Genomic DNA, 21605 nt, shown 5'->3' with positions numbered 1-21605 from the left:
CACACGCAAGCTCACAGAGCACAGACAACGCACGTTATATGTACAGTAACATGATGGCAGTGTGCTCATTCTAGCAAACCCCAATGACTAATACTAATCCTTACATCTTAGGCAAATAATGTTGGCTGAATCAATCTCCAGCATGAAGGCATCCCCCTCTCTTTTTTTCCTCTCCTTCCTTGAATTTTAATGAAGGCAAAGTGGGAGCTCCAATCAGGGCGCAGGAAGTGGAAGAGACCACTTGGCAGCAGACGGAGGGTAACATTGAAGGTATAGGTGGAGAGCATTACAGTTCCTCCCTCCCCCTCCCCCCTCTCTTCGGCTTGCTCCCGTGGGTGGTACGACCTGGCAGATTACAAAACACCCCTCCCATGTGCCTCGCCACTCTCTGTGCCAGGGTGAGGCTACTGATCTGATGCTCCTGAAGAGTGTGAGTGTGTGAGAGGAGAGAGATAGAGAGTGAGAAGGGGAGACAGACAGAAAGAGAGAGGGAGAAAGGGAGAGAGAGACAGAGAGATGCAATCAGAAAGAAAAAGCTAGTGGGAGCAGTAGGACAATCAGCACCACTGTCTACTGAGACCATCAGGGCATCTGAGGGTAAGTGCTGGGAGCATGCACGCATACATACACACATGCACTCGTTCCTTTTGCATATGTATCTATGTATTTTCCCACGCCTGATGTCCCTCGGGCCTTTTCTGCTAGGAAACTCTCTGCACACTTCAGTACTGTGTATGCAAGAGTTGGCTTTCACAGTCATACATGGCGCTCCTGAGCTTTCATCTTGCATGCCCTGCTAAGTGGTGTGTCATAGTATTTTACCAAGCTGTCAAGCACTGTAAAGAGCTAAGAGCACCTTAACAGTAGTAACGCCTGGCTGTGGAGAAGAGAGTTTGGAAATTGCTTATAGATTCCTCATAGCGAACAGCAAGCAGCCCTCTGCCATATGAAAAGGGAAAAAAACTCAGGCGTTGCAAGCCTTTTGCTGCATGCAATCAATTTCATATACTGTCCTGCAATCCCTGGCCAAGCCTGGAGACAAAGCGTCACCCCTGAGTCCAGTCTCCACTGTGAACCTGAGCGTTTGATCCCCATTCACACTGCAAATGTGATCGATGCACACTTGGAATCAGCTGCTCAATAGCACGTACGCATACACACACACACTCTCACATACATTCTCAGGACTCTCAGACTGAGACATGGATGCAGGGATGACACTGATCAGAGTTTCGAAGAGGTTTTTGTTCACAGTTTGATTGACAAACGAAGAAGGACTTACAAAGTAGAGGGCCCCAGAAGCTGTTAGTAAAGCAGAGCATAGTTTGTACGAGATAGTAAGCAGCTTTATCTGTAGAAAGGACTGTGGTTGTTGTAAACCAAATAGGGATAATCTTAATTTTAACAGATGAAGGCTAACTCTCACTTCCAAACCAGAGAGTGGAATGTTTCACACTCTGGAGATTTGGGATTAGGTGTGGTATAGTCCCGATTCCGGCCATTTTGAATTCCGCATTAAGGTCTAGATCCAATGCGATTTCTCTGTGCATTGAATAGGAGACCAATCTGATTGATTCTGGGCACAACACACAGATGGAAGACATGTGACAGACCCTACTGCTATGCAGTGTTCATCAGCCATATTATGAATAATACCTTGGAGGGTCAATGATGTTAGATAGGAAATAAGTTCCTTTTGAATTGCCCTTTCCTGTTCAACTGTTGTGGTGTCTGGTGACTAGTACTACGAGGGCTTGATGTGATGGGTGTGGTAGGGCTGACGTCTAGTCAGGTGTTCGTACTCTAGGGTAACTCTAGAGAGCTGCGGTCAGAGAAGCAGTTTCCTCTGTGCTCTCTTCCTGGGTGAGTCTGATTCCACCTCACAGGCAGGATTTTTCCCATAGAATGTGACGGCAAGAAGCCTTTACCTTCATGCATGATAATGTGTTTGTTCAGAATGCACACGTTAATTTATGCGAGTGTACGCATGTATGCATGCATGAGCGTGAGTTCGAGTCTTTACTCCTGCCCTTCCTGCGCTGGAGGAAACTGCTATCGTATTACCCTCTGTCAAAATGTCCACCACAGTACAACACACGGTTAGACTACACTACTAAACTCTACCATGCTGCAGTACTGCACTCCTCTTTGGCATACCGCACCACTAGTACAACACTACACAACCACAGTACAACATAGATACACAACACTATTACTCCAGACAGCTATTGCATTCTATAAACATTAGACTAGTATGTAATGCTAGTACTTCATTAGACTAGTATGTAATCCAATACATAGTTAAAGCTCAATGCCCAAATTAAAATCAGTCTGAGTGGGGCTATATTGCAGTGACCAATCAAAATTAATCTGAGTGGGGATATATTGCAGTGACCAATCAAAATCAATCTGAGTGGGGATATATTTCATTGACCAATCAAAATCAGTCAGAGTGGGGTTATATTCCAGTGACCAATCTAAATCAGTCTAAGTGGGGATATATTCCAGTGACCAAATTTATTTATTTTTTCATAGTGAACAAATATGGGTGAAAATACCTAAAAAAAAAAAAACCCTGCTGCATTTTAAAATCACATCTGTCTGTGTTACTGTAAGACACCAGATCCAAATGTCAGTTTTTGGGAAAATGGGTCGATGCTTCTAGGCGCACTTAAATGAATAGAACAGCCAGTACAATGGGCAGCGAAGCATATATAACGTATATGTGCACATTCATCACCACTGTCAAAAACATTTAATTAAAAAAATTATACACTGTATTTTATTCGGACATGATACACAGTGGGCCAATTACAAATGACTCTCAGACAGCATTCAAGACTGGCATTTAATGGCATTTTGGGAGCTTTTAATTCTATATGGGAACCTGTCGCTCTCAGCCAGTAAGTGTGATCTTATCTTTCTATCTCTGATCACACATACATGTGTGCATACAGTGAGTGTCTCATTGCATTCACTGAGCAACATTTCAGCCTATGTTTGGTACCATTTGCATTCAGTGGTTCTGGGTGTGGTGCTCTATACAGCCATACTGACGGGCAGTGCTTAAACCTGTTATGTGCCATGAAGTGCAGAAGCAGTAAAGCTCCGTTTGACTGGTATAACGACTGGCAAGAACCAGTTAGTCTAGCTGGCATGTGAGCTATATTAAAAACACAGCACATTTACACAGTGCCAAAGGGCTTGCATATTTACCCAGAATCAAATTGATTCTCATATTTATAATATTATTGATGAATGAAATCAAAAACTAATCTAGCCACAGAAGCATTTAATCTACACCAATAATATATGTGGAACATAAGAGGGGGGGGGGGGGTCCTATAAATTGAATTATAATTAATAATAATAATTGATTTGCGTGTGTGTGTGTGTGTGTGTGTGTGTGTGTGCGTGTGTATGTATATATATATATATATATATATATATATATATATATATATATATATATATATATATATATATATATAAAACATGATCAGCGAACTAGGTGTTTCTAACTAACAGAAAATAACACTGCATAAAATATTTTTTAAAAGCTTTCACTTGCTCCATAATCCATCTGTTACATTGTTGTATGGGAAATTTAGAGTAAGAAGATGCAGAGGGCACAGAGGCCTCTCCTTCGTGTTGCTCCGAATGCAAAATGGCTGTGGTGCATGAACCCTGTGGTTCTGTCCATAGCCTGAGTGAGTGACAGGGAGATCCAGAGAATGGGGGGTTGGGGTGCTCTCTACATCGAGGTATGTGTGGAGTGTGGAGGCAAAATGAGCCACAGTATGTGAAGGGCTTCTCCCCCTTTGTTCTCCAGGCCAGCACTATTAACAAAGGCAGTTAGAGGCAAATTAATTGGTTTTTATAACGAACACAATTAAAGTTATTTGTTTTCTATTTGTGCAAACTGTGTACATGTAAAATGCACATGCACTGTGCGTGCATGAACACCAGTGATTGTGCATGTGTGTCTTTCATCATGTACATACTAAAAAGAGTTTTTGCGTTCAAACAATATTTTCTTGCAGATTTTTTTTCCAGTTTAATAAATATAAAATATAATGCATATATGCTTCAGAATTCTACTTACACATAAATTCCATTTTACTTAAAGTGGACTAAACTAAATAAGTGTTATATAAAACAGTTTAAGACTTATTGTAATAATGTAATAATAATTCATAGCTTTTCTTTATAGCTATGATCAAATGCACTTGAAAGTTAATCCTTCTAAAACATGGTTGCACTATATTAAAAAGTGTAATCGTTCACTATATTGGAATATGATAGCAAAGGTATTTCCATAATAGCATGAATTAAGCAAACAATACAGACATCAGTCACTGAAATTCAAAAGTCAGTAAAAGTCAGTAAAAAAGAATCTTTTCTTATGTCATAGTTGCACTTGTTTTTTACTAATAATTTACTATAATTGTTATTCTTTTTGGATACAAGAGCATATTGCCATATTCTATTCAGTGAGATAATAATGAATTTATGAAACAAAAGATTTTGAAATTCAAATGCAGAATAGCCGTGCTGATTAGTCATTAAGGAGATAAGACCACGTGCGTCCCCCTCTACCTACCTCTTCTTCTAGATCTCTCCCTCTTTTCACCCACCCTGCCTGTTCCTCGCCTGTTTCTCTCATCCATTGGGTTTGTGTGCTAGAATTAGCCACTCATTTCTGTGTCTAAGCCCTGCCCCCTTCTCTCTGCCTTTTCGCTCTTCCTACCTCTCTGCTGTGTGGAAGCAACTTAGGCTGTGTCACGAAATGTGTCGCAAGGACAAGGGACAGTACAGTCTTGTACGTTCTGTGTAAACGCATTTCTCAGCATCATTGTGTCTTTACAGCTTAATGTCTGTCCAGTTTCCAAAAGGCTTCATTGCATTTTGGCAAAATGTCATGACCAGGGGATGACTACCTTCGGGTAAATAAAACTCTTGTTTCAGATGGCGGTTATACGCAATTTTAGTCATAAATTAGACATAATTTCTTAAGTGGATATGCATAAGATACAATAGAAAATTAAAAAGAAATAACATAAATGATCAGAAATAGGGGTCTCTCTCTTCACTATCTCATGAATAGGGACTTTTATCATGTTAAAACAGTAAAGCCTCTATTCTATATAATGGCACCATTAAGAGTTATTAATAATGCAAATGGTGTGTGTGTGAGAATTGGGGGGTGGAGAGGGAATTTGTGGTTCGGGGGTTGGGCGTCAAAGCCCCCCCAAGGGTCTCGTAAAACAGATGTGTTCTATATCCACTTATGTTTAATGACTATCAGGGTGACGGCTTATAGGGTTTCCTCTGTTCATTTCCTGTTTCTACCAGCCTTCTGGCCATTTACAAATTATCTCTCTCACACACATACAAACACATATACATGCTCAGGCACTTGCGCACATCATATGATTGCACTGGATTTTCATTGGGATTCTTTGTGTAAGGCTTGCATGTTGTCATGTACACATTTAAGTGTGTGTGTGTGTGTGTGTGTGTGTGTGTGTGTGTGTGTGTGTGTGTGTGTGTGTGCGTGTGCATGCATGCGCACTCTCTGTTGCTCCTGCATATCTCCACACGTACTGTGTGAGCTTTGTGTGGGAGGAGTTAGCTGAGAACAATGATGGGCTCTCTTGTCTGGCTGCTTGTGCATGTGTGAGAGGGTTTGTGGGAGTGTGTATGCAGGGCTCCTATATGCTAATGCTAAGGAAAGGTAAGCCCTTTATCCATTTTTTGGCTCTCTGCTTTGGGTGAATTTTAATGATCACGTTCATTTTTAGTTTATTTCTAATATTAACATGACTTCATCTCTGATGTATTGTTAAGTAATGTCATGCTTGCATGTTGCACATAATATTTTAGGAATTGATCTGATTATTTTTGTAGCTTTGCAGAATTAGTTGTTTAACTTGCTTTGATTATAGCTATTCAAGAATGATAGTCTGTACAAATGCCTCAGAGTATTTTATTTATTCTGTAACATATAATAAATTATGACTATTGTGTAACTACACATTTTGAAATATTCTATAATGAAAAATACTATACCTCATGGGTTCATGTTTGAATTAAATTGTTGAATTTCTTTCTATGTATGATTCTAATTACACATGAATTGTCAATGGGTCCATGTATAAAATGTACACAGCAAAGCCCACATTCCTCTGGACTCCGGTACTGTGAGAAGTCTCTAGGCCTAGCCCACTGCTCTCTCCTCAATCTGTCTCTCATTGTTCTCCCCTCTGAGGCACTTTATGTTGTATGATATCCACACTTTTCTATCTAAATGTCAAAGAAGCATCTACACTGATAAAGTCCAGTGAATGCTGGGTCATCACTGGGATGAGCTCTGTTTTTGTAGTAGGGACAGAATTTTTTTTTTTTTTTTTTTAAATCAAGTGATTTGTTAAAGAAGTAAAACATGTGCAAGCGCCATTGCTTTTTACTTATTTCCATCAGCAGGCTTGAGCCAATGAGCCATTATTCCTCCCATCTCCTGTGTGGAGCTCTGGTGAGCCGTAATCTTCTATCTCCGCAAGATGCTCTAAACTGTATGTTGTTTAACATATGTCACAGGATTTCAGAGATTTCTTTGTGTATAACAAACATGCATGTTGAAATATCTGAGGCTACATATTCTTTAAGATAGCCTTCACACAAAGGGCATTCAGTTCAGTGAAAATGCTGATTCATTGTGACACATACCCTGAGATAAAAGGACTTTGGGATTCAGCACGAAGATGCATAATTTGGTTTCATTGATTAGGTTTCACAGATATCAAGTGCCTTGGTAATTGTGATATGGTTCGATGTGAATCATGACATGTGAGACTACATTTCCCATAGTCCTTTGCAGCATTTGTTAGCACTAAATAATTTTGGTCTATTCTTTATGACTAACTCATGGTTCCACAGTGTTGAAGGCTAGACCAATATTGAGAGGATGCATTAGATTTCTAAAGGATTTGTTTAGTGAGTTTGAATAATTGTAAATTTTTTATATGTAGATGTTTAAAGACACAGTCAGGACTGTTTACAGTAATCACTTTACACATAAATACATTCTTAAACGTATTTAATCTATACATTAATTCTCAAGAAATTCAAAATATATATTATATCCATTTACAGGAAATTGCCATGCTGGAATCAGAATGAACAATAAAAAAATTCACACCTACAATAAAATCAGAAACTCAAAAAACTAATCAACTCATCAAGCCATTGTAGCAGTTTAAGAGATAGTGTGTCTCAAAACCACTGTTTTTGCCATTTTAGTAACCTTCATGAATGAGATACAATATCTAAGGATATTAGCTGAACCTTTCACATGTGCTCTGTTCTTTCACTTTATCATTAGCTCTGTTAGCTCTTCTTCTGGCTCTGTGAATAACTGACATTTAATCAGTGTCCTAGTAATGTGTCTATATGCTTCTTTGGCTGCCATTTTGTGCCCTGAAGATTTCAAGACAGGAATGAGACTATATCAGTGGAGCCTTGTGATGAGAAATAATATTTAAAAAAATTTAAAAACTCACAATTGTAGATGTTTGTGCTTTGCATTTGCATGGCCCTCCTATAAGAGGATTAGTACAGCATGAGAATAATTGATGTTTGTCAGAGAGTGGAGGATAAAAATTGTGATCCCCTTTAGGAAAAAACTGACATACATGATTGCCATAAATTGCCCACAGTGCATTTGAGATTCTCTCTCTTGCTCTCTCTCGCTCGCTCGCTCTCTCTCTCTCTCTCTCTCGCTCTCTCTCTCTCTCTCTCTCTCTCTCTCTCTCTCTCTCTCCCTGTGTGTATTAATGATTTTGAGGAAAGATTTTAGTAAGTAGCTATTGTAAAACCTGCATCACCTCCATCAATAATCCTAAGGGAAGCTCCTTGCTGTCCCATACTGCGTTCTGCGGCATGCCTCGGAACGCAGGAGCTTTGTGCTGCTGTGAATCATCTCAGAGTTTACAGGCCAGGCCCATGCTGTTTAGCCACTGCACAATACAATCACAGGGTATAATTTCAGCAGCACCGTAAAGACTTATTCATACATAAAAACGCAGCACCACTGTACAAATGTGAAGCAATTGCAGCAGTATACCCTGTGCTTGTTGCACTACTTTTCTCAGGCCCTCCTTCCGGCAGAACGGGAGCCTTCCTGCCTGCGGCACTTGTAAATGGACTTCACACCTCTACCTTCTCATTGGGAGAGTTTTCTGCTGCTGGGCACAAACTAAGTCCCAAAGTGTCAGCAGTTTTATGTTTGCTGCTACTGCCACACATTTGGTTTCTTCTCCTTGACTCAATACATAGAGCCAGTTTACACATATACTGTTATTATCGCTACCTTTTGCACACTTTAATGGAGAAAAAAAAAGACAGGCAAATTCAGCTCTTTGCCTCTGAACTAATAGAGACATGCTTCTAAACAGAGTGCTCTGACAGCAGCCATTTTGCCTCTGAAACTGAGTTTGCTGCTTTACACACACTCTATAATTTCCCTCCCTTTGAAACGGATTATAATTTAAGTTCTGCAGAAAGTGTAGGTATTTACATTTAAGATAAAAAAAATGTAAATCTTTCTCAGAATGGCAGCGGTTTCCATGGTGGGGGAGACAGCGACAGGATGAATTTGCAGAGCCAAATTTTACCTCCTTAAAAATACAAAGCATCTTATGCAGCTTCTTTGCTCTTCTCTTTGTGTGTGTGTGTGTGTGTGTGTGTGTGTGTGTGTGTGTGTGTGTGTGTGTGTGTGTGTGTGTGTGTGTGTGTGTGTGTGCACAGAGTTGATTTACTCCCCCTGAGCCCAGGAACTATGACTGGTCATGGGCCCCACAGGTGTAGTAAAAAAGGTGTAGTAAAATCAGAATTATACAACACATTGCAACACAATACAATCAAGTTTGCTCCGGACTAATATAGACAAATTATCCAAACCGTTGTAAGGGTTCAAAACAAAGTGAAGCAGAGAGAACGATTAGCACACTTTTGTTCCCCATTAGATGTAGAAATTCACACACCTTTCCAGGTGTAAGCGATTGTTACTTTTCCAGCTTTTCTGTATTTTTCTATATGTGTTTTCAAAAAAGGATTGGACTGGCTAATACGTCTGTCTAATTAACTCATGTAATTTATGTTATCACGCTGCCCAAATGTCTGTGTGTGACCTCTCAAAGGTAGGCCACGATCTTCATCACTAATGCAGATCGCCTAATTACTGCAGCAACGCTCTGCAAAACCTTAGCCCAATACGCATTCATCCTCAATTTGTTTTTGAATTAGGTATCAATAGTTCTGCGATTGGCACTCTGGTTCATGTAAACAAGCATAGCTTTCCTGTGGATTTCATAGCCTTCTTGCTCAGATATGCATACATTTGCATGCTTCAGGTCACTGTAACCTTGAAAAAAATGGGTTTGAACATTCAGTTGTTTCCCCATATATCTTGCATACAAAACAAAAAAATACTCCCTTGAGAGGGAGGGTAACTGAGCTGACATTTGCCATTGCTTAATTTGTGACTGAATAAAATTTTAAGGAAAAAAATTGCATTTCACGCTTACTGATGCTCAGAGGCTGAAAAGTCAGCATCTCTATTCTGACAAGATTTTGGCCAGTTTTGGCACAGTAAGCATGAACGCTGTTGACTATCTTAGTTGGCTATCGGTCTAGGTGTGGGCATAAGGTTCACTTATGCACTGTTCTGCTCAACAGGTGGTGGCACCGAGGCAACGCTGTCCTCTGCTGCCACAACAGGAGATGTCGCAGATACAGGCCTGGTTGCCACAACCATCGTCATAGTCATGCCAGTCGCATTTTATACGCCAGCTCTGTGCCAGCCGCAGTCACCGTTACTGTTATGAGTTGGTTAACAGACCTTGACTCCTCAGATTGTGATGGTGAATTTATATATATATATAAAATGTTAACTCTCGTTCTTTCTGACCTTGACAGCTAGCTCTTTTCCCATTGCATAGCATGCTACTAATAATCAGAAGCAGAGCATATACAGATCGTTAAAATTAATCTGACCTATCAACAGTTACAAATATGTGTATCAATTAATGGATTAAAAATAATTGGTTCGAAAAACACCAATTCAGGGCCCCTGTACCCTGTGGTGTGTGTGTGTGTGTGTGTGTGTGTGTGTGTGTGTGTGTGTGTGTGTGTGTGTGTTTGCACATACACCTGAGTGCATGTGCATGTGAATGTGTATGTTTGTGTCTATATGTTTATGAGAGAACATTTGGCCTAGTCTGTATGATGAGCTATATTTCTGTGTGATTTTTTGGAACAGCCGGCAATCATTTGGTCTATGCCCCAAGGCTTTACAATAATTCTGTAAAATTAATGTTTCCTTTTTGACTGACCCAATTTACCATCCTAATTTTGAGAGGTTATGGACTGATATGCTTTTATCTTAGTCCAGTTGGCAGGATGTGTTTCTGTTCTTCTGACTAACAGAATATTTTTGTAGGTTTCATTTTAAAAATACACACATTCCTTCAATTTATATACAGTTAATATTTAAAAATAAATGTTTTTTTCATTATTTTATAAAACAATACATTATGGACTGTTGGAGACTCAACTAGCTGTAGTGTAACATCTTTCAAAAAATGGGTGTTTTTGCCCTGAACCTATTATAGTCAGAAAGGCAAGCTTTTTATTTTACATTCCCATGTGGTTACACCTTATCAGATGAAGACTGACATATACTCATTATTGCCCCACACATTACAAAACCAATCTCTACATCATCTTGAAATAAATAAAACTATTACATCACATAAATGTTAATCACTAGCAATGTTGTTTTACATGCCAATTTTGAGAAAACTGTGTTGCTAAGTGTATGAACTTACGCTGTGTATTTTGCTTGTTCACTCTTTGCTTAATGAGGGTGCTCTAGGCATTCTTTCACTCCATGCCATCGTATACACAGTAATGCTGCTCAGCACTGAGCAAAACTTCAGGATAGGACATCTACTTGTGTGTGTGTGTGTGTGTGTGTGTGTGTGTGTGTGTGTGTGTGTGTGTGTGTGTGTGTGTGTGTGTATGTGTATATATATATATATATATATATATATATATATATATATATAATATACACACACATATACACACCTTTAGATATCCACACACTTGTAGATGCAATGTCTTCCAAGGAAGTGTACTGAGGCATGGATGGGAACACCTCTTTCACATCTCTCATTGCTCTTGGCTGTTTGTAATTTGTCATTACTGTTTGCCCACTTTATCATCTGAGGACAAATCAAAAGTGTTTTGCTGGGAATGGGCATCTTTATCTATCTTAAAGAATCCATGCCCTTGTTCTTTCTGAACTAGTAGTCTTACTGAAGGGAGAATTATTCTAGGCTTTAATTTGTCAGCTCTCATCCTCAAATATATTAGTCAATTAATAAACAATCGGGTTGGAACAAGGCTGAAATGGCGAGATCAGAACAGCAGGTGAATATTTCAGCCCAATCAATGAGCATAATCATATGGCTTACATCTGATAATGATCCCAGGCACTGACTGGCTGATTAATGACACTATTATCTGTGTGAAAGAGTCTTGTTTGCTGGCCACCTATCTTCATGCTGAGAAGACTAGAACCCCACCCGGACGGCCGAGTGGCGCCGTGTTTCCTCGCTGTCTCCTCTTATTCATCATCCCTTCATCTCTTTCCTCCCTCCCTTCATTTTTTTCTTTTCTTCTTGTTCTCTGTTTATCCCGCAAGTCTTTCATAGATCATTTGGTCATTGAGTTCTGAGTGTAGTGAGCTTGTGTGTGTGCGCATGTCTCTGCATGTGTGTACAAGCATTTGTGTTTTGTACATAAAGTTCCTTGTTTCAATTTTTTTTGTCAGCTGAATTTGAGCGGCTGTTATCACAAACCAGTATAAAAAAAACAGAAGATATGAAACTGCTCAGTGCTGATAACCTTGCAATATTACAACAAAACAGAGCAGAATGTAAGTTACACATCAGTTCATTTTCTCTTTACTATTACAACACAGAGTGATATGAGAGACACTGGGATGCTCATCAAATTGTTATGTTTCTTTCATTTTTGCCTTAAAAGCCTAGAGGCTAATTCACATTTTTTTTGTCTTAACCACAGCAGGGGGACAATAGGTGTGGGAAGTCGTCTGAAGCGTCTCATCTACATCTGCATGGTAAAGTTGCAACACGTAACACGCTTTCTTAAACCTCCCTCACATTATTAGATTTACCTTCACCACCATTATTCATTACTTAACAAAACTTCAGTGTAATCACAGTTTATTGTGGGATATTTAATGAGTTATTCTAAGCAATAAAAAAGTTAAGGAAAAAGATTTCTTGCTACACAATATACATTTGTAGCATCACAAAACCCTGCTTAATTGGAATAAAATTAAAGGCATGGAAAGTAAACTGTTCTTATTAGAGTGGGATTAACTTCACTATCGTACTTTAAGGTGTAGAGAGTCAAAAATAATGGGGTGTGTGTGTGTGTATATGTATGTGTGTGTGTGTGTGTGTGTGTGTGTGTGTATATATATATATATATATATATATATATATATATATATATATATATATATATATATATATATATATATATATATATATATATATATATATTACTAGGCTGTAATTTGGAGTTTAAATGGAATTAACAGAATTAATGGAATTGGCATTTAAATGTAAATTATATATGGATTATACAAATTACTAGGCTGTAATTTATAGTTTAAATGGAATTAACAGAATTAATGGAATTCAATCCATTAATTCTGTTAATTCCATTTAAACTCTAAATTACAGCCTAGTAAATTGCATAACCCATATATAATCCTTGTGTTTAGTCTGCCTGTTAGTAATATTTTAGTTACAAGAGCAAATATGTAGTAGCCTAAAAGATAACCCCTGAAATGTCTGTAATATAATTATAATTTATATATAATTATAGTTATAATTTATGTAACTAAAATATTACTAACATGCAGACTAAACACAAAGTATGTATGTTACACAACATCTTACACAACACAATACAACATGTATGTTATTTAATGCTTTAAAAATGTAATGAAATTATGAAATATTTGATGATTTTCCCATTTATTTATTTACCTTTTTATTTGTTTTCAATTAACTGTCAATCTGTGATCTGCTTTTGCAACACACTCTAACAATCTGTTGCAATCTCTATAGAAGACTGCTTCCTTTGCTTTGTGTATTTTAGTAGGTACAATAGTGGCCACGTGTCCATTGTGACAAAGTGTGTGTGTGTGTGTGTGTAAGGGAGAGAGAGAGAGAGAGAGAGGTAGGGGGAGAAAGGGGTAAGGAGGGAGAGAGAGGGGTAGGGGGAGAGAGAGGGGTAGGGAGAGAGCAAATGGTGTGCGAGCGCAGCCCTGGCATGCTAACAGCTCTTTTCAGGCAGTTCAGCATAAACAGCGTGCTGCCTTTCTTTCCTTCTTTAATTCATTCACTCGCTCTCCGGCTCTCTGCTTGTATTGTGTTCACACTTAAATCAATCAAATGCACCATGAGCCCTTTAGTCAACGCTAAATCAGTCTTCTTTTACTGAGTAAAGGGGCTTTTCCTCTTCAGTATCTGCAAGGCATGCCATCACTTACTTCAGTTGTTGAGACATCTGTTGCAGCGGTTTTTCCCCTTTTCATTCCATTCACTCCATGTTTAGGCATTACACAATGTCAGGTGAGATATAGTGAAAGCAGTCAATTGAAATTTGCTTCTTTAGGAAATGCTAAGTGGCAAATAATCACTGAAACGCTTTTTATTGCAGTCTTTTGTGTATTCATGAATAGCCTTATGTTCTATTCAGGAAAAAAAAAAAAAAGGTTATCAATGTCCATGCTGCAGATTCAATAATTTTACAAAATGAATATCTATGCTTATTAATTTACTTGCTTCAATAGTTTCATTTGCTTAAATTATTATTCTAACCACAAATGAAATCATCCCAAATTTATCAGTTAAAAGCGGTGACATATTGACTTAAATGAGCACCCTTTGGTACATAAATAACTGTCGTGACATTTCCTTTTAATGTCAGTTCTACTTTTGAATAAAGTTTTAAGATGTGGCTATAAAAAGTTGATGAATGTGGCACAAACTATCAGCTAAACCTATGAATTGTTAACTAAATGTACTTGCAAATATATTTTGGTCAATTTAAATGAAAAAAAACTTTAATATTCAGTTAAAATCACTGCCATTTCAAAAATATTTTCAAATACTTTAACTGACATATAAATGTCAGAATGATATTTCCCTCACTTGACAAAGGCACACTGCAGATATAACATCATTTCTGAAATATTTAGCACACCATTGCTTGCCATAATTGCTAATCATTATATTTGAGTTAATGGTGTGCGGTGTTGTGTTCATGTTTGGTTGATGTAAAAGGACTCTTGCCATTAGCCTCTTTCCCCTGCCTTCTGCGTCTTCACCCAACTGTCAGTCAGTATGGAGCTTTAACTTATTACAGATGTTATCATTTAATATGCGTCTTAGGACAGTAGGATCAGATGGAGTGGGTTTTTTCCCCCGGTGATGATGATGGGGTTGGAGGGCGTTGGGACTGCAGAATGACTTGCATTTTGCTGAGACCACAGGGGAGCTTATAATCTCGGTATAGCTAATTAAGAAAAGCAAAGTTTTAATGGACTTACAAATGCACCGCGACTGGCTCTTCTAGCTGTGTCTGCTGGCTTCAGCAAGACCCACAGTGGAGCATTTGAACTGCATTTTACCCCTGGATCAATATGCTAGATGCAGCGCTTGTGCTAAATGACTAGCGCATACCTGGGGCCCTTGTCAGTCATACAGCTTCCTACGTTTGGCATAAAGCTCAAGATTCACTGTATGGGAAGTGTCGGATCCATCAGCCTATCTGCATAAAATGAAATAAGTTCCATGCAAGAATGTAGAATTTTTTTTTATTTTAGTTTCTTTATTTTTGACTAGCACTTCTGTTTTGAAGGACAATATTTATATGGGGGGTTTGGGGGACATGTTGCTGTGAGGAGGTCACTGGCTTAAACAATGTTCCCCTGTCCCTCGTCTTTTCGTCTTCTTTCTATCATCTTTCCCTTTCCATTATTCCTTCTGTTCTTCTATCCCATCTCTTGCTCCATCTTTCGGTGCCCTGAGTATCACCAGTGCAGTTCGCCACATACTAAAACTCTCGTTCATCTTATATACGTGTGTCTTTGCTCCACAGAGCCAACAGAGCCAAATGGTCTGAGCTCGAAACAGAGGGCAGGTGTGTCTCTCTCTCTCATGTTCTCTCTTTCTCTCTCACTCTCCCTCTCTGTGCCTCTGTCTCTTGTCTTCTGCTGCAGTGCCACGCCTGCCAAAAACACAAATGCACAATGACTGAGAGACAGCAGCCCAGCCTGGCCTAGCGTAAGCCGCTCTTTGCTCGGAAGAGACACAGCCCAAATATAACCATACGCATGAATCATATTCAGCTACTCATCCTAGGGAAATTTTTTCCTCACAGATGTTAATATGGGGATTCTTAAGATATTTTATACTCATCGATGTTTCTACTGAGAATTACGGCATGAACTAGGAAGGAAATGCAGCCATTTTGTTCCTGGAGGCCATGAAGACTGACACAGTTATGGCAGAGAGAGAAAGCCTAGCAAGGAAGACAATTGATTCGGGTCTCGCAATTACTAGGGAAACTTATGAAATAAAGGAGAGAGAAAGAGAGAGAGACATTTTTGTGTCATGATGCACAGAGAGGATGTGGTACAATCATACTCTATAGCAGGCACTCAGGAGGGACCATAACTGTCAGCTATGTGTTCACTGACAGCCTAGAGACCACAGGGCCGGTAGACAGACGTGTGTGTGTGTGTGTTCTGTTTGTGTCTGCTCACAGAGGAGCTGGTTAATGCATGCAGACTGATTCAGACCAGTAGCTCGTCACAAGGCTTCTCTGGTCCTTAATGAGCAAACGGCCTTCTGCTGTGATATAGAAGAATCCTTATAGATACAAGAAATAACACCCCCGTTCCAATCACTGCGTTTTCCACCTGGTGCAGTGCGTTGTCTGTGTAGACTCCATATTTTATTTCAAGATGTGTTTATTGCTTAAATAAATTCCTCAATCTTCAAATCTAAAATGAACTTTAATCATTTTTCTAAATTTAAGCAGTAATGATTGGCTGTTCAAAGTTATGCTAATATAGTTTTTTTTTTTTTTTTTTATGGTTTTGTCTTTTTAGCCCTGTAGACCATCAGAATGGATAAGAGCAGGCGGGAGGCGATTCTCTTACACTCTTTAACATGCTGAATCATTTCCCAGTGCTAGCATTGCTAGTATAGAAAATTCTAGGAATTCCTATGAATATTTGTATATCTTGTATATGAGATGTAATCACAATACTTATTTCAGCTTTTATTTATTGCAATAGGCATTATCTATTTGCAAGAAAAAAATTCAATAGAGTAAAATAAACTATATCGAAACCTGATTGTTAAAAGGGAATTTTTAAATGCCATCTATAGGGAACATTTGTCAATGATTTCTGCACCTGAAGTATCAGAACAGGCAGGTGTGTGAGGTGGAGAATGATTGAAAGTTTTCGCTTTTATTTTTTTGTCTTTTTTCTATCACTTTAATTCGTCTCAGGCAGCTGCAGTATGCTTGATAAGAGACTCAGCTCTGCTTCTGAGCCGTTCTCCTTCCAAATGACCGTCAAACTCAATCTCTTTCTCACACACACACACACACACACACACACACACACACACACACACACACACAAACTCACACGTGCAAAGCACAGATGCATTTACACAGACATATGCATACACATACAAACCTGCATGCACTTACACACAAAAAGGGAAGTTTACCATAATTGGGGGGTTTATAAGATATTTATAGCTGAATACCTGAATTCGTAGTTGGCATTTTGCTTCATATTTTCCATGAGGTTAAACAGACATTAGCTTTCCAGTGCAAAATGCTGACCCGTTTCACAGTCTGCAGAAACACTTCTCTTTCTTTCTATCTTTCTATCTTTCTTTCTATCTCTGGCCATTACTATATGATTAATTACTATGACTGACGTAAATATTCGATTTTCCCACTGGGACAGCATGGCTGACTTTTACGTGCTATGCCACGTGCCAGACTGTGGGTGGGGCCTCTCCTGCTTGCTGCCCTGAGTGCGTCTATCTGAGCACCCAGGACATACCGACCAGGGCCTGAGCTCTGTGGGCTCAGCACAAAGCCCTGAGCCCCACAGCTCTTACTCCTGCCCCCACCTCTCACACACAAACACACGTACGCACGCACACTAAAGCTCTACCCAATTTCCAAAGTCCTAAGCATTTGGGCTGTACCTTAACAAGCAGGCCAAGCACAGCTGGCTTCTTCTACATGACTTTCTGAGGCATCCCCAATCAAGTCATTATTTCCAAAGGTAAAAGAAGAAGGAGAAGTGCAAGCATCAGAACCCATTATAATGTCTTCATTATCTGAGTATGCCATTAATGAATAGTTGGTGAATACTCAAACATACATACATACATAAAAACTATAGAAAAATATTTTCTCTATATTGTATCAGTACACATGACATCCTCAAGCCAACATCTCAGGTGCACAATGTTCCAGAAATGTTTATGCTATTTCAGTATTTAAGACATTTCAAGTATATATTCTCCATGCCTTTCTGCCTATGACAAAATATTGGCATGTGTAGTGACTCTGCAGTACTCATGTGTCTGAAGGATTATAACTACCAATAACAGGTTGCTATTTCATCCCAGATGTCTGTATGACTTTTGGCATTGGGGAAGTGTCTAGAAGTGAGGACATGTACAGTGAGATAAATGAGACATTGGTGATCTATCAAACTGTCAGAGGAGCAGCTGGTGTTTCAGCAGGGAGCTGCCTGGCCCAGACATGGGCTGAGCTGCAGAAAGTCCATATTAGAGAGATGAAGAGGCTCACCAGAGCACCGTGTTAAGATGCCTGGTGTACAGTTTAAGAGGCTGGAGGGCCTAATAATAGCTATTCACTGTGCCTGTGTGGCCTCAAGAAATTTTGAAAATTAAAGTCAAAGTACATCAACCAAGGCAATTACGCTGCTCCAACTCATTTCTATCTACCAAAACAGGTGTGTCATATGTGTCTCTCTTTGACACAGAGATGCAAATACACTTACACTAACACACTCACAAACACACACAACACAAACAGGACCCCTCTGTTACTGATTTAGTGGTTTGGCATGCCTCCATGTAAAACCCTGGCATGAGTGCCTGTGCATTTTTGTTCATAGCTGTAGCATAATGTGGTGACATTGTTTGTTTGAAGGACATTGGCAGATGCCCAAGATCCTACACTGACCTCTCACGCCCTTTAATTGAAACCATAAAGATGTTCTGAGCACAAAAGCCCTCATGTGAGCTTTGTCACAATTAGATTGAACAGAAAGGGCAGACCAACTGATGAAATAGGATTAGGGAAAATGTATTGCATGTATATCAGTATATATGATGTATATACCCTGCTCTGACATAATGATAATCTGTGCAGGAATTAACAGGGATTGACCTCCTGTGTCAGAAGAGGCCGACAAATGGCTAATTAGAATAAATGAGTAACAGGAAATGGGTGTTTTCTGCTGCAAAGCCCAGACTTATTTGTTGAACGTGCTGAAATCATTTAGCGAAAAATCAAGGGCTAGAGGCACCCACACTATGGCTGAGGCTTTGCATAGGCAGAGCTGCAAGCAACAGGCTGCACAGACAGTGATGGACGTGGGGAAATAGTTCAGAGAACCCCTGCAATGACATTTCTCACAAAGATTAATCACACGTAACTTACTTGACAAGGGTTACAGTTAGGGGTAAATCATCTGTATATCTAAGAATCACATGTCTCTGAAACATTATGGTGAATCAAGAAACAAAACAGCCATTATTAATGACACAGGCAGGGGTGAAAAATGGTGTGTTTGTATTACTGTCCAACTGTGATTCAGCCTGTTTGGGTCCATTCCAGTAATGGAGGGATGGGCTTGGTGCTTAACTGTGTGCACTCTGCATGCAGAGCTGTTTTTTCTGTGTTATAAAGACCCCGATAGCAGGAACAGCTCAGGTATACTTCTATCACCCCAGTTGTCCAGCCTTGTCTGAAAGCAATGTCATTTCTGTTGTTCAACACTGTGATAATGACTTGCCAAATGAGTCGTCCCCCCCCCCCACCCCCCCCCAAAAAAAAAACTGTGTGGGAAACATCCAGCCACACTAGTCATGTACAAATATGTAGCATAAGAGGGGTACAGTGAGTTTCAAATCAGTGCAAATTAATGAATGTTACTAACAGTGTCTGTTCCAACAGGATTTATTCATGCTGTGCCAGTAAAGTGCTACCTGATAATGCTAAATATGCTCTGTTTTGGATGTGTTCTGCAGGTGAGCATCTGCTGGTATTTCAGGAAAACAATAAGTGGTGGAGCTGTCGGGTGGGGCGAGTCAGCTGGTGTTGTGAATCAGGCCGCCACAGTAAGAGGGCACGGCTTCTTCACAACACCAGGGTCACACCCTTCCACACACAGCGCCAGAAAACACACAGCCACTCACACTGCTGATGGTCCAGGAATGAGGCCTACAAGGGCAATGTTTCTTAACTACCACACCCAGACTACTAAGCGGAGCAGTAAGATGTCACAAGAAGATATCATGATAAAGAACTAAGACACTGTAAGGCTTCACTGTGAGGTCACATACAGATTTTGGATTTAGTTTATATTTGTATATAGCTTCATACTTGGTAGTATGTGTTCAGATTAAAAAAGAATCCTATGCCTATGTATATTTTAATAGTATATATTTTAGAGAAAAAAAAACTATACAATAGAGTCTTCAAAATAAAAAAAGACAATAGCAACCAAAATTCAGTGTCTTGTTTTTAATAATCATTTACAAATGTGGATTTACATCTTAATTACTTATAGGCTTACAATCGAATTATGATTTTTTATAACACACTGTATATATCATTATCACAAAGGTATCAAAGTGTTAATTATTGAAAAATAAGGCATTGCTTTGACTTTTCTCTGATTTAATCCCCACTTTTTAATTGTTTTTTCAATTGTTCATTTTAATGTTGCACAAGCATACTTTTTTAAAGCAGTTGTCATACCATCTTTTCTTGTGATGATAGCCACATTGATTGCCACATTAGGACAAGCTGGCAACTCAAATGACTTCAAACTAGCAGCTATGATACTGCTGTTTGTTACAGTCCCACAAACGCACTGTCCAAATGGAAAAGAACGACCTTGTAGGTTTAACAATTCACTCACAAGCAACTTACTTTGTATTATCAGTTATAACTTTGTGAAACCAAAGGCCCTGTTACATGGTTAATCTTAGAAGTAGCTCTTTTAATAATTCAGTACTTGCTGGTGAGTCTTTCAAATGACACCCAAAGGCTATTTTCATACTTTTTTTCAGAGCAAAAAAGAAATCAGTATGTAATATTTGCTCCCTCTAGTGGACATACTCAGATGCGCTCTAGTTATCAACGGTGAATTTAGGTGTGTGATGATTTAATTACCAATAGTAAAAAATATCTTATATTTTGGAAGAAAACGTAGGTTCCATAGTAAAATTATGCCTCAGTGAATTAGTGAAAACTACACTCAAAGAGGATTAGGTCCATTATGACAAATAGGTCAGTTTAATGGAGCATGACTGATTTTTTCTTGAGTACCTTAAAAAGTTGAGCAAAGCATATAGCATCCGATCACTCCAAAAACATTTAAATGACTCCAATCAGGAAGGACGCATTGATGGTGGTTGGAGGTTATTTTGTCATATATATTAGAGTATATTCTGCCTATTAAGAATAGTGTTTGTACATTATATTCTTGGAAAAAAAAGAGGGAAAAATGTAATATTTCATGCTATTGGTTAATATCTCTTTTGCTTTCTAAATTGTGTACTTCTTTGAGAACAAAATGATGTAAAGCAGTCAATGGAAACCAAAATCATCAACATATTGAGGGATAGATTCAGAATCATACTGACAATCAAAGTAAAAAAATGAAATAATCGGATGATCCAATTTGCATTAATTTCATTACGGCAACTCATAATATGACTCAGTAGTGTGTAATGTCTCGACAATGTCTGCACATGCTTCTGATAAGATGGAGGATGGTATCCTAGGGATCTCCTACAAGACCCGGATCAGGGCATCAGTGGAGGCATCGAATGCAATGATACATAACATCCCAGAGGTCCTCAATTGGATTCAGGTCTAAGGCCTGTCAATGACATCAATGGCTTCGTCATCCAGGAAGTGCCTACACTCTCTGGCCACATTAGGCCGGGCATTGTCCTGCACCAGGAGGAACCCAGGGCCCACTGCACCAGAGTAAGGTCTGACAATCACTCTGAGGATTTCCTCCTGATAACTAACAGCAGCCTTTGGCTATCAAGTGAAGGTTTGTACAACCCTGTAAGGATATGCTTGCCCAAACCATCGCTGACCCACTGCTAAAACGTGATGTTGGA

The 21605-nt window shown here is 39.1% G+C and overlaps 1 long non-coding RNA gene across 1 annotated transcript; it reads left to right on the top strand.

Annotated features, from left to right (window-relative positions):
- The first annotated feature begins 402 nt into the window (after positions 1-402).
- On the top strand, positions 403-19963 carry LOC118242172. Its single transcript, XR_004776617.1, has 3 exons — positions 403-597; positions 12154-12208; positions 19494-19963. It is a non-coding gene; the product is annotated as an uncharacterized LOC118242172 (long non-coding RNA).
- Positions 19964-21605: the final 1642 nt, after the last annotated feature.

Source organism: Electrophorus electricus, chromosome 10 (genome assembly GCF_013358815.1).
Source record: "Electrophorus electricus isolate fEleEle1 chromosome 10, fEleEle1.pri, whole genome shotgun sequence".
Taxonomy (NCBI): Eukaryota; Metazoa; Chordata; class Actinopteri; order Gymnotiformes; family Gymnotidae; genus Electrophorus; species Electrophorus electricus.
This window is presented reverse-complemented; position numbering and strand designations above follow the sequence as displayed.